The sequence below is a fragment of the Mus musculus genome, chromosome 13 (genome assembly GCF_000001635.26).
Source record: "Mus musculus strain C57BL/6J chromosome 13, GRCm38.p6 C57BL/6J".
In the NCBI taxonomy this organism is placed as follows: Eukaryota; Metazoa; Chordata; class Mammalia; order Rodentia; family Muridae; genus Mus; species Mus musculus.
Genome location: NC_000079.6, coordinates 65,914,221 through 65,925,051, shown reverse-complemented (window position 1 = coordinate 65,925,051; position 10,831 = coordinate 65,914,221).

The window sequence follows — 10,831 nt, the reverse complement described above, 5'->3', positions numbered from 1 at the left end:
CCCAACAGTGGCAATTTACCATTTAGGTGATGTCTTAGATTCTGTTGCAGTAAAATCCACCATAGCCAAAGAAACATGTGAGAAAACTGTTTATTTACTTATGTACCTTGGTCACAGTATATTGTGTGAAGCCAAGGCCTTATACTCTACACAAAGGATAAACCGGATGAGAAAGAAATTAGGGAAACAACAACCTTCACAATAGGTAAAAATAATATGAAATACCTTGGTGAGATTCTATCTAAGAAAGTGAAAGATATGTATGATAAGAACTTGAATTATCTGAAAAAAGAAATCAAAGAAGATCTCAGAAGATGGAAAGATCTCCCATGCTCATAGAATGGAAGGATCTATATAGTAAAAATGGCTATCTTGCCAAAAGCAATCTACAGATTCAATGCAATCCCCATCAAAATCCCAACTAAATTCTTCATCGAATTGGAAAGGGCAATTTGCAAATTCATCTCGAATCACAAAAAGACCTAGGATAGCAAAAGCTATTCTCAATGATAAAAGAACCTCTGGTGGAATCACCATGCCTGACTTCAAACTGTACTACAGAGCAATTGTGATAAAAACTGCATGGTACTAGTACAGTGACAAACACCTAGAACAATGGAATAGAATTGAAGACCCAGAAATGAACTCACACACCTAAGGTCACTAGATCTTTGACAAGGGAGCTAAAACCATCCAGTGGAAAAAAAGACAGCATTTTCAACAAATGGTGCAGGCACAACTGGCAGTTATCATGTAGAAGGGTGCAAATTGATTCATTCTTGTCTCCTTGTACAAAGCTCAAGTCTAAATGGATCAACGAATTCCAGTTAAAACCAGAGACACTGAAACTTATAGTTGAGAAAATAGGGAAAAGCCTCAAAGATAAGGACACAGGGGAAAATTTCCTGAATAGAACAGCAATGGCTTGTGCTGTAAGATTGAGAATCGACAAATGGGACCTCATAAAATTGCAAAGCTTCTGTAATGCAAAGGACACTGTCAATAAGACAAAAAAGCCACCAACAGATTGGGAAAGGATCTTTACCAATTCTAAATCAGACAGGGGACTAATATCCAATATATACAAAGAACTCAATTAGCTGGACTCCAGAAAATCAAATAATCCAACTTAAGAATGGAGTACACAGCTCAACAAAGAATTCACAACTGAGAGATTCTGAATGGCTGAGAAGCACCTAAAGAAATGTTCAACATCCTTAATCATCAGGGGAATGCAAATCAAAACAACCCTGAGATTCCACCTCACACCAGTCAGAATGGCTAAGATCAAAAACTCATGTGATAGCAGATGCTGGCGAGGATGTGGAGAAAGAGGAACACTCCTACATTGGTGGTGGGATTGCAAGCTTGTACAACCACTCTGGAAGTCAGTTTGGCAGTTCCTCAGAAAATTAGACATAGTATTACCAAATGATCCAGCAATAACTCTCCTGGGCATATACCCAGAAGATGTTCCAACTTGTAATAAGGAAACATGCTCCACTATGTTCATTGCAGCCTTACTTATAATAGCCAGAAGTGGAAAGAACCCAGAAAATGGATACAGAAAATGTGGTACTTTTACACAATTGAGTACTACTACTCAGCTATTAAAAACAATGAGAGCAGCAGCGGTGGCCATCTTGGTTCCGGGACTCAGCAGAACTTAGGAAATTAGTCTGAACAGGTTAGAGGGTCCAGAGAACCGGACAGCTTCTGGGACGGGCGGAAGCACAGAGCCGCTGAGGCAGTACCCTTTGCAGGCTGCAGACAGCCGGCCACCGTCCAGACCAGAGGACAGGTGTCCGCCTGGCTCAGAAGGCCTCAGCCTCAGGAGCAGCAGTCGCCATCTTGGTTCCAGGACTCCCTGGAACTTAGGAATTTAGTCTGCACAGGTGAGAGTCTGCACCACAGAAGCTGACAGCTTCTGGGAACTGCCAAAGCAACACAGCTTCTGAGAGAGGCCCTGTTTTGGGCCTTCTTCTTCGACCAGGAGGAGGTCCAAAAACAAGATATCTGCGCACCTTCCCTGTAAGAGAGCTTGCCAGCAGAGAGTGCTCTGAGCACTGAAACTCAAAGGAGAGAATCTGTCTCCCAGGTCTGCTGAGAGACGGTAACAGAATCACCAGAAGAACAATCTCTAAACAGAGTCAACTATAACTACTAACTCCAGAGATTACCAGATGGCGAAAGGTAAACGTAGGAATCCTACTAACAAAAACCAAGACCACTCACCATCATCAGAACCCAGCACTCCCACTTCGCCCAGTCCAGGGCACCCCAACACACCCGAAAACCTAGACCTAGATTTAAAAGCATATCTCATGATGATGGTAGAGGACATCAAGAAGGACTTTAATAAATCACTTAAAGAAATACAGGAGAACACTGCTAAAGAGTTACAAGTCCTTAAAGAAAAACAGGAAAACACAATCAAACAGGTAGAAGTCCTTACAGAAAAAGAGGAAAAAACATACAAACAGGTGATGGAAATGAACAAAACCATACTAGACCTAAAAAGGGAAGTAGAAACAATAAAGAAAACTCAAAGTGAGGCAACACTGGAGATAGAAACCCTAGGAAAGAAATCTGGAACCATAGATTTGAGCATCAGCAACAGAATACAAGAGATGGAAGAGAGAATCTCAATGCAGAAGATTCCATAGAGAACATCGGCACAACAATCAAAGAAAATGGAAAATGCAAAAAGATCCTAACTCAAAATATCCAGGAAATCCAGGACACAATGAGAAGACCAAACCTACGGATAATAGGAGTGGATGAGAATGAAGATTTTCAACTCAAAGGACCAGCAAACATCTTCAACAAACTTATTGAAGAAAACTTCCAAAATATAAAGAAAGAGATACCTATGAACATACAAGAAGCCTACAGAACTCCAAATAGACTGGACCAGAAAAGAAATTCCTCCCGACACATAATAATCAGAACAACAAATGCACTAAATAAAGATAGAATACTAAAAGCGGTAAGGGAAAACGGTCAAGTAACATACAAAGGCAAGCCTATCAGAATTACACCAGATTTTTCACCAGAGACTATGAAAGCCAGAAGAGCCTGGACAGATGTTATACAGACACTAAGAGAACACAAATGCCAGCCCAGGCTACTATACCCAGCCAAACTCTCAATTACCATAGATGGAGAAACCAAAGTATTCCACGACAAAACCAAATTCACACATTATCTCTCCACGAATCCAGCCCTTCAAAGGTTAATAACAGAAAAAAATCAATACAAGAACGGGAACAATGCCCTAGAAAAAACAAGAAGGTAATCCCTCAACAAACCTAAAAGAAGACAGCCACAAGAAAAGAATGCCAACTTTAACAACAAAAATAACAGGAAGCAACAATTACTTTTCCTTAATATCTCTTAACATCAATGGTCTCAACTCCCCAATAAAAAGACATAGACTAACAAACTGGCTACACAAACAAGACCCAACATTTTGCTGTTTACAGGAGACACATCTCAGAGAAAAAGATAGACACTACCTCAGAATAAAAGGCTGGAAAACAATTTTCCAAGCAAATGGTATGAAGAAACAAGCTGGAGTAGCCATCCTAATATCTGATAAGATTGACTTCCAACCCAAAGTCATCAAAAAAGACAAGGAGGGGCACTTCGTTCTCATCAAAGGTAAAATCCTCCAAGAGGAACTCTCAATTCTGAATATCTATGCTCCAAATACAAGGGCAGCCACATTCATTAAAGAAACTTTAGTAAACCTCAAAGCACACATTGCACCTCACGCAATAATAGTGGGAGACTTCAACACACCACTTTCACCAATGGACAGATCATGGAAACAGAAACTAAACAGGGACACACTGAAACTAACAGAAGTGATGAAACAAATGGATCTGACAGATATCTACAGAACATTTTATCCTAAAACAAAAGGATATACCTTCTTCTCAGCACCTCATGGTACCTTCTCCAAAATTGACCACATAATAGGTCACAAAACAGGCCTCAACAGATTCAAAAATATTGAAATTGTCCCATGTATCCTATCAGATCACCATGCACTAAGGCTGATCTTCAATAACAAAAAAAATAACAGAAAGCCAACACTCACGTGGAAACTGAACAACACTCTTCTCAATGATACCTTGGTCAAGGAAGGAATAAAGAAAGAAATTAAAGACTTTTTAGAGTTTAATGAAAATGAAGCCACAATGTATCCAAACCTTTGGGACACAATGAAAGCATTTCTAAGAGGGAAACTCATAGCTCTGAGTGCCTCCATGAAGAAATGGGAGAGAGCACATACTAGCAGCTTGACAACACATCTAAAAGCTCTAGAAAAAAAGGAAGCAAATTCACCCAAGAGGAGTAGACGGCAGGAAATAATCAAACTCAGGGGTGAAATCAACCAAGTGGAAACAAGAAGAACTATTCAAAGAATTAACCAAACGAGGAGTTGGTTCTTTGAGAAAATCAACAAGATAGATAAACCCTTAGCTAGACTCACTAGAGGGCACAGAGACAAAATCCTAATTAACAAAATCAGAACTGAAAAGGGAGACATAACAACAGATCCTGAAGAAATCCAAAACACCATCAGATCCTTCTACAAAAGGCTATACTCAACAAAACTGGAAAACCTGGATGAAATGGACAAATTTCTGGACAGATACCAGGTACCAAAGTTGAATCAGGATCAAGTTGACCTTCTAAACAGTCCCATATCCCCTAAAGAAATAGAAGCAGTTATAAATAGTCTCCCAGCCAAAAAAAGCCCAGGACCAGATGGGTTTAGTGCAGAGTTCTATCAGACCTTCAAAGAAGATCTAATTCCAGTTCTGCACAAACTTTTTCACAAGATAGAAGTAGAAAGTACTCTACCCAACTCATTTTATGAAGCCACTATTACTCTGATACCTAAACCACAGAAAGATCCAGCAAAGATAGAGAACTTCAGACCAATTTCTCTTATGAATATCGATGCAAAAATCCTCAATAAAATTCTCGCTAACCGAATCCAAGAACACATTAAAGCAATCATCCATCCTGACCAAGTAGGTTTTATTCCAGGGATGCAGGGATGGTTTAATATACGAAAATCCATCAATGTAATCCACTATATAAACAAACTCAAAGACAAAAACCACATGATCATCTCGTTAGATGCAGAAAAAGCATTTGACAAGATCCAACACCCATTCATGATAAAAGTTCTGGAAAGATCAGGAATTCAAGGCCCATAACTAAACATGATAAAAGCAATCTACAGCAAACCAGGAGCCAACATCAAAGTAAATGGAGAGAAGCTGGAAGCAATCCCACTAAAATCAGGGACTAGACAAGGCTGCCCACTTTCTCCCTACCTTTTCAACATAGTACTTGAAGTATTAGCCAGAGCAATTCGACAACAAAAGGAGATCAAGGGGATACAAATTGGAAAGGAGGAAGTCAAAATATCACTTTGTGCAGATGATATGATAGTATATATAAGTGACCCTAAAAATTCCACCAGAGAACTCCTAAACCTGATAAACAGCTTCGGTGAAGTAGCTGGATATAAAATTAACTCAAACAAGTCAATGGCCTTTCTCTACACAAAGAATAAACAGGCTGAGAAAGAAATTAGGGAAACAACACCCTTCTCAATAGTCACAAATAATATAAAATATCTCGGCGTGACTCTAACTAAGGAAGTGAAAGATCTGTATGATAAAAACTTCAAGTCTCTGAAGAAAGAAATTAAAGAAGATCTCAGAAGATGGAAAGATCTCCCATGCTCATGGATTGGCAGGATCAACATTGTAAAAATGGCAATCCTGCCAAAAGCAATCTACAGATTCAATGCAATCCCCATCAAAATTCCAACTCAATTCTTCAACGAATTAGAAGGAGCAATTTGCAAATTCATCTGGAATAACAAAAAACCTAGGATAGCAAAAACTCTTCTCAAGGATAAAAGAACCTCTGGTGGAATCACCATGCCTGACCTAAAGCTTTACTACAGAGCAATTGTGGTAAAAACTGCATGGTACTGGTATAGAGACAGACAAGTAGACCAATGGAATAGAATTGAAGACCCAGAAATGAACCCACACACCTATGGTCACTTGATCTTCGACAAGGGAGCTAAAACCATCCAGTGGAAGAAAGACAGCATTTTCAACAATTGGTGCTGGCACAACTGGTTGTTATCATGTAGAAGAATGCGAATCGATCCATACTTATCTCCTTGTACTAAGGTCAAATCTAAATGGATCAAAGAACTTCACATAAAACCAGAGACACTGAAACTTATAGAGGAGAAAGTGGGGAAAAGCCTTGAAGATATGGGCACAGGGGAAAAATTCCTGAACAGAACAGCAATGGATTGTGCTGTAAGATCGAGAATTGCCAAATGGGACCTAATGAAACTCCAAAGTTTCTGCAAGGCAAAAGACACCATCAATAAGACAAAGAGACCACCAACAGATTGGGAAAGGATCTTTACCTATCCTAAATCAGATAGGGGACTAATATCCAACATATATAAAGAACTCAAGAAGGTGGACTTCAGAAAATCAAATAACCCCATTAAAAAATGGGGCTCAGAACTGAACAAAGAATTCTCACCTGAGGAATACCGAATGGCAGAGAAGCACCTGAAAAAATGTTCAACATCCTTAATCATCAGGGAAATGCAAATCAAAACAACCCTGAGATTCCACCTCACACCAGTCAGAATGTGTACGATCAAAAATTCAGATGACAGCAGATGCTGGCGAGGATGTGGAGAAAGAGGAACACTCCTCCATTGTTGGTGGGATTGCAGGCTTGTACAACCACTCTGGAAATCCGTCTGGCGGTTCCTCAGAGAATTGGACATAGTACTACCGGAGGATCCAGCAATACCTCTCCTGGGCATATATCCAGAAGATGTCCCAACTGGTAAGAAAGACACATGCTCCACTATGTTCATAGCAGCCTTATTTATAATAGCCAGAAGCTGGAAAGAACCCAGATGCCCCTCAACAGAGGAATGGATACAGAAAATGTGGTACATCTACACAATGGAGTACTACTCAGCTATTAAAAAGAATGAATTTATGAAATTCCTAGCCAAATGGATGGACCTGGAGGGCATCATCCTGAGTGAGGTAACACATTCACAAAGGAACTCACACAATATGTACTCACTGATAAGTGGATATTAGCCCAAAACCTAGGATACCCAAGATATAAGATACAATTTCCTAAACACATGAAACTCAAGAAAAATGAAGACTGAAGTGTGGACACTATACCCCTCCTTAGAAGTGGGAACAAAACACCCTTGGAAGGAGTTACAGAGACAAAGTTTGGAGCTGAGATGAAAGGATGGACCATGTAGAGACTGCCTTATCCAGGGATCCACCCCATAATCAGCATCCAAACGCTGACACCATTGCATACACTAGCAAGATTTTATCGAAAGGACCCAGATGTAGCTGTCTCTTGTGAGACTATGTCGGGGCCTAGCAAACACAGAAGTGGATGCCCACAGTCAGCTAATGGATGGATCACAGGGCTCCCAATGGAGGAGCTAGAGAAAGTACCCAAGGAGCTAAAGGGATCTGCAACCCTATAGGTGGATCAACATTATGAACTAACCAGTACCCCGGAGCTCTTGACTCTAGCTGCATATGTATCAAAGGATGGCCTAGTCGGCCATCACTGGAAAGAGAGGCCCATTGGACACACAAACTTTATATGCCCCAGAACAGGGGAACGCCAGGGCCAAAAATGGGGAGTGGGCGGGTAGAGGAGTGGGGGTGGGTGGGTATGGGGGACTTTTGATATAGCATTGGAAATGTAAATGAGCTAAATACCTAATAAAAAATGGAAAGAAAAAAAACACAATGAATTTATGAAATTCTTAGGCAAATGGATGTATATGGAGGATATCATCCTGAGTGAGGTAACCCAATCACAAAAGAGCACACATGATATGCACTCACTGATAAGTGGATATTAGCCCAGAAACTTAGACTACCCAAGATAAAATTTGCAAAACACATGAAACTCCAGAAGAAGGAAGACCAAAGTATAGATACTTCATTCCTTCTTAGAAGGGCGAACAAGCTAGGCAGTAGTGGCACACGCCTTTAATCCCAGCACTTGGGAGGCAGAAGCAGGGGGATTTCTGAGTTTCGAGGCCAGCCTGCTCTACATTGTAAGTTCCAGGACAGCCAGGGCTATACAGAGAAACTCTATCAAAAAAAAGTGGGGGGGACAAAATACCTATGGAAGGAGTTATAGAAACAAAGTTTGGAGCTGAGACTGAAGGATGGACCATCCAAAGACTGCCCCACCAGGAAATCCATCCCATAAACAAACACCAAAACCAGACACTACTGCATATGCCAGCAAGATTTTGCTGAGAGGACCTGGCTATAGCTCTCTCTTGTGAGGCTATGCCAGTGCCTGGCAAGCATAGAAGTGGATGCCCACAGTCATCTATTGAATGAAACACACACCCCATGGAAGGAGCTACAGAAACTACCCAAGGAGCTAAAGGTGTCTGCAACCCTATAGGAGGAACAACAATATCAACTAACCAGTACCCCCAGAGATTGTGTATCTAGCTGCATATGTAGCAGAAGATGGCCTAGTTGGCCATCAATGGGAGGAGAGGCCCTTTGTCTTGCAATGATTATATGTACAGGGGAATGACAAGGCCAGGAAGCATGAGTGGGTGGTTTGGGGAGGAAGGCTGATGAGGGTATAGGGGACTTTCTCAGAGGAAACTAGGAAAGGGGATAGCATTTGAAATGTAAAGGAAGAAAATATCTAATTAAAAAAAAAACTTTTAAAAAGAAAAAAAAGAGAAGGAAGAATCCAACCCAAGGAGGTTAATGATACATATGAAAACAGAGATAGTAAATAATAAGTAATAATAAATAGTAAATAATGTTGTATTAGCTGCAAAAAAGGGAAAGCACACACACACACACACACACACACACACACACACAAACCTCAACATGACCACCAGCAGCAAGAACAATATCAACATGCCAGGAGTTAGCCATCACTGCTCTTTGATATTAATATCAATGACCTCAGTTTGCCAATAAAACGACACAGGTGAACAGAATGGGTGCTAAACGTAATCTCTCCTTCTATTGTATTCAAATAATATAGCTCAACATCAAGAATAGGCATTACTTCAAGGTAAAGGGTAGTAAAAAGACATTCCAAGAAAATGGACCAAAGAAGCAAACTGGTACAGCCATTTACAAATACAGCAAAACAGATTTTAACCAAAAAGTAATCAGAAGAATTGGAGAAAGACACTATAGATTCCTCAAAGGGAGAAAAAAAAAACACCAAAGATGACATTTAAATTTTTAACATCTATGCCTTAAACATATGGTCACCAACCTTTGTAAAAGAAACAGTTTTAAAGCTAAAATCACATAATGAGTGTCATACATTTATACTCAGATATTTTAATACCCCACTCCCACCAATTGACAAATTCTTCAGACCAAAACTAAACAAAGAATTAGTCCAGTTAACTGACAACATGAACATGAATCCAGCTGGTATTTAGAGAACGTTCAACTGAAATATAAGAGAATACACCTTCTGCTCAGCACCTCATGAAACTTACTTATAAACTGACCACATATTCAGACACATTGCAATTCTCTATACATACAATAAAAATGAAAGAACAACTGTATCGTATCAGACCACCATGGATAACAACTGGATATCAAAAAAACAAAGAGAACACAAAGCTTACAAACTCATGGAGGCTACACACCTCACTAATGAATGAAAGAAATGTTAAGACAGAAATAAAGGAAGAAAGTAGAGACTTTTTAGAATTCAATGAAAAGCACAACAATTGAGCAACATGCACAATCTTATGGAACACAAAGAAAATGAAAGTGGTGCTAAGAAAAACATTCATAGAACAGAATGCCTTCATGAAAAAATTGGAGAGCTCTCATACTGGCAATTTAGCAGCACGCTTTAAAGTCTAGAACAGAAAGAAGCGAGGGAGCAATGAAAAAAGGGAGTAGACTTCCGGAAATTATCAAATTGGGGGCTGAAATCAATAAAATAGAAAGAGAAGACTACAAAGAATTAATGAAACATGGAGATGGCCTTTGAGCCTTTTATTAGTCAAGATAGACAACAACTTATTAAAAGATAGAGGATATCCAAATTAATGAAATCTACAATGAAAATGGGGACAAAATAAAAGACAATGAAGAATTCCAGAGAAAGGTAAAGACATAGTTTTAAAAAGCATGTACTCCACTGCATTGGAAATTCTAAGAGATGGATAATTTACTCAATAGGTTCCACTTATCAAATTAAATCAAACTAAGATAAGCAACTTAAACAGACCTAAAAACCTAGAAAAAGAGAAGTCATTACAAATCTGCCACCAAAAAGACCTCAAGGCCATGAGTTTTGGGGTAGAATCCTAGCAGACTTTCAAGGAGTGGATAACAAGGATACTTCTCAAAGTATTCAACAATATTGAAAGAGAAGAAACATTGGCCGATTTATTTTGTGAACCCATGGTTACTCAAATATCCAGTCAATAAAGACTCAGCAACAAAAGAGAATTTCAGATCAACTTTACTTAAAGTGACTAACACAAAAACACTTTATAAAGCAAAACAAATAAAAAAAGAAAGAAAATAGAAAAAAATATCAAAAGCTCATCCCCCATGATCATTGAGGTATGCTTCATTAAATAGATGCAGGAATGGTTCAGCAGAAAGTGCTTAAAGTGTAAGGAAAAAAAAAGAAGTGATCATCTCACCAGATGGTGAAAAATTCTCTGACATGTCCAGCA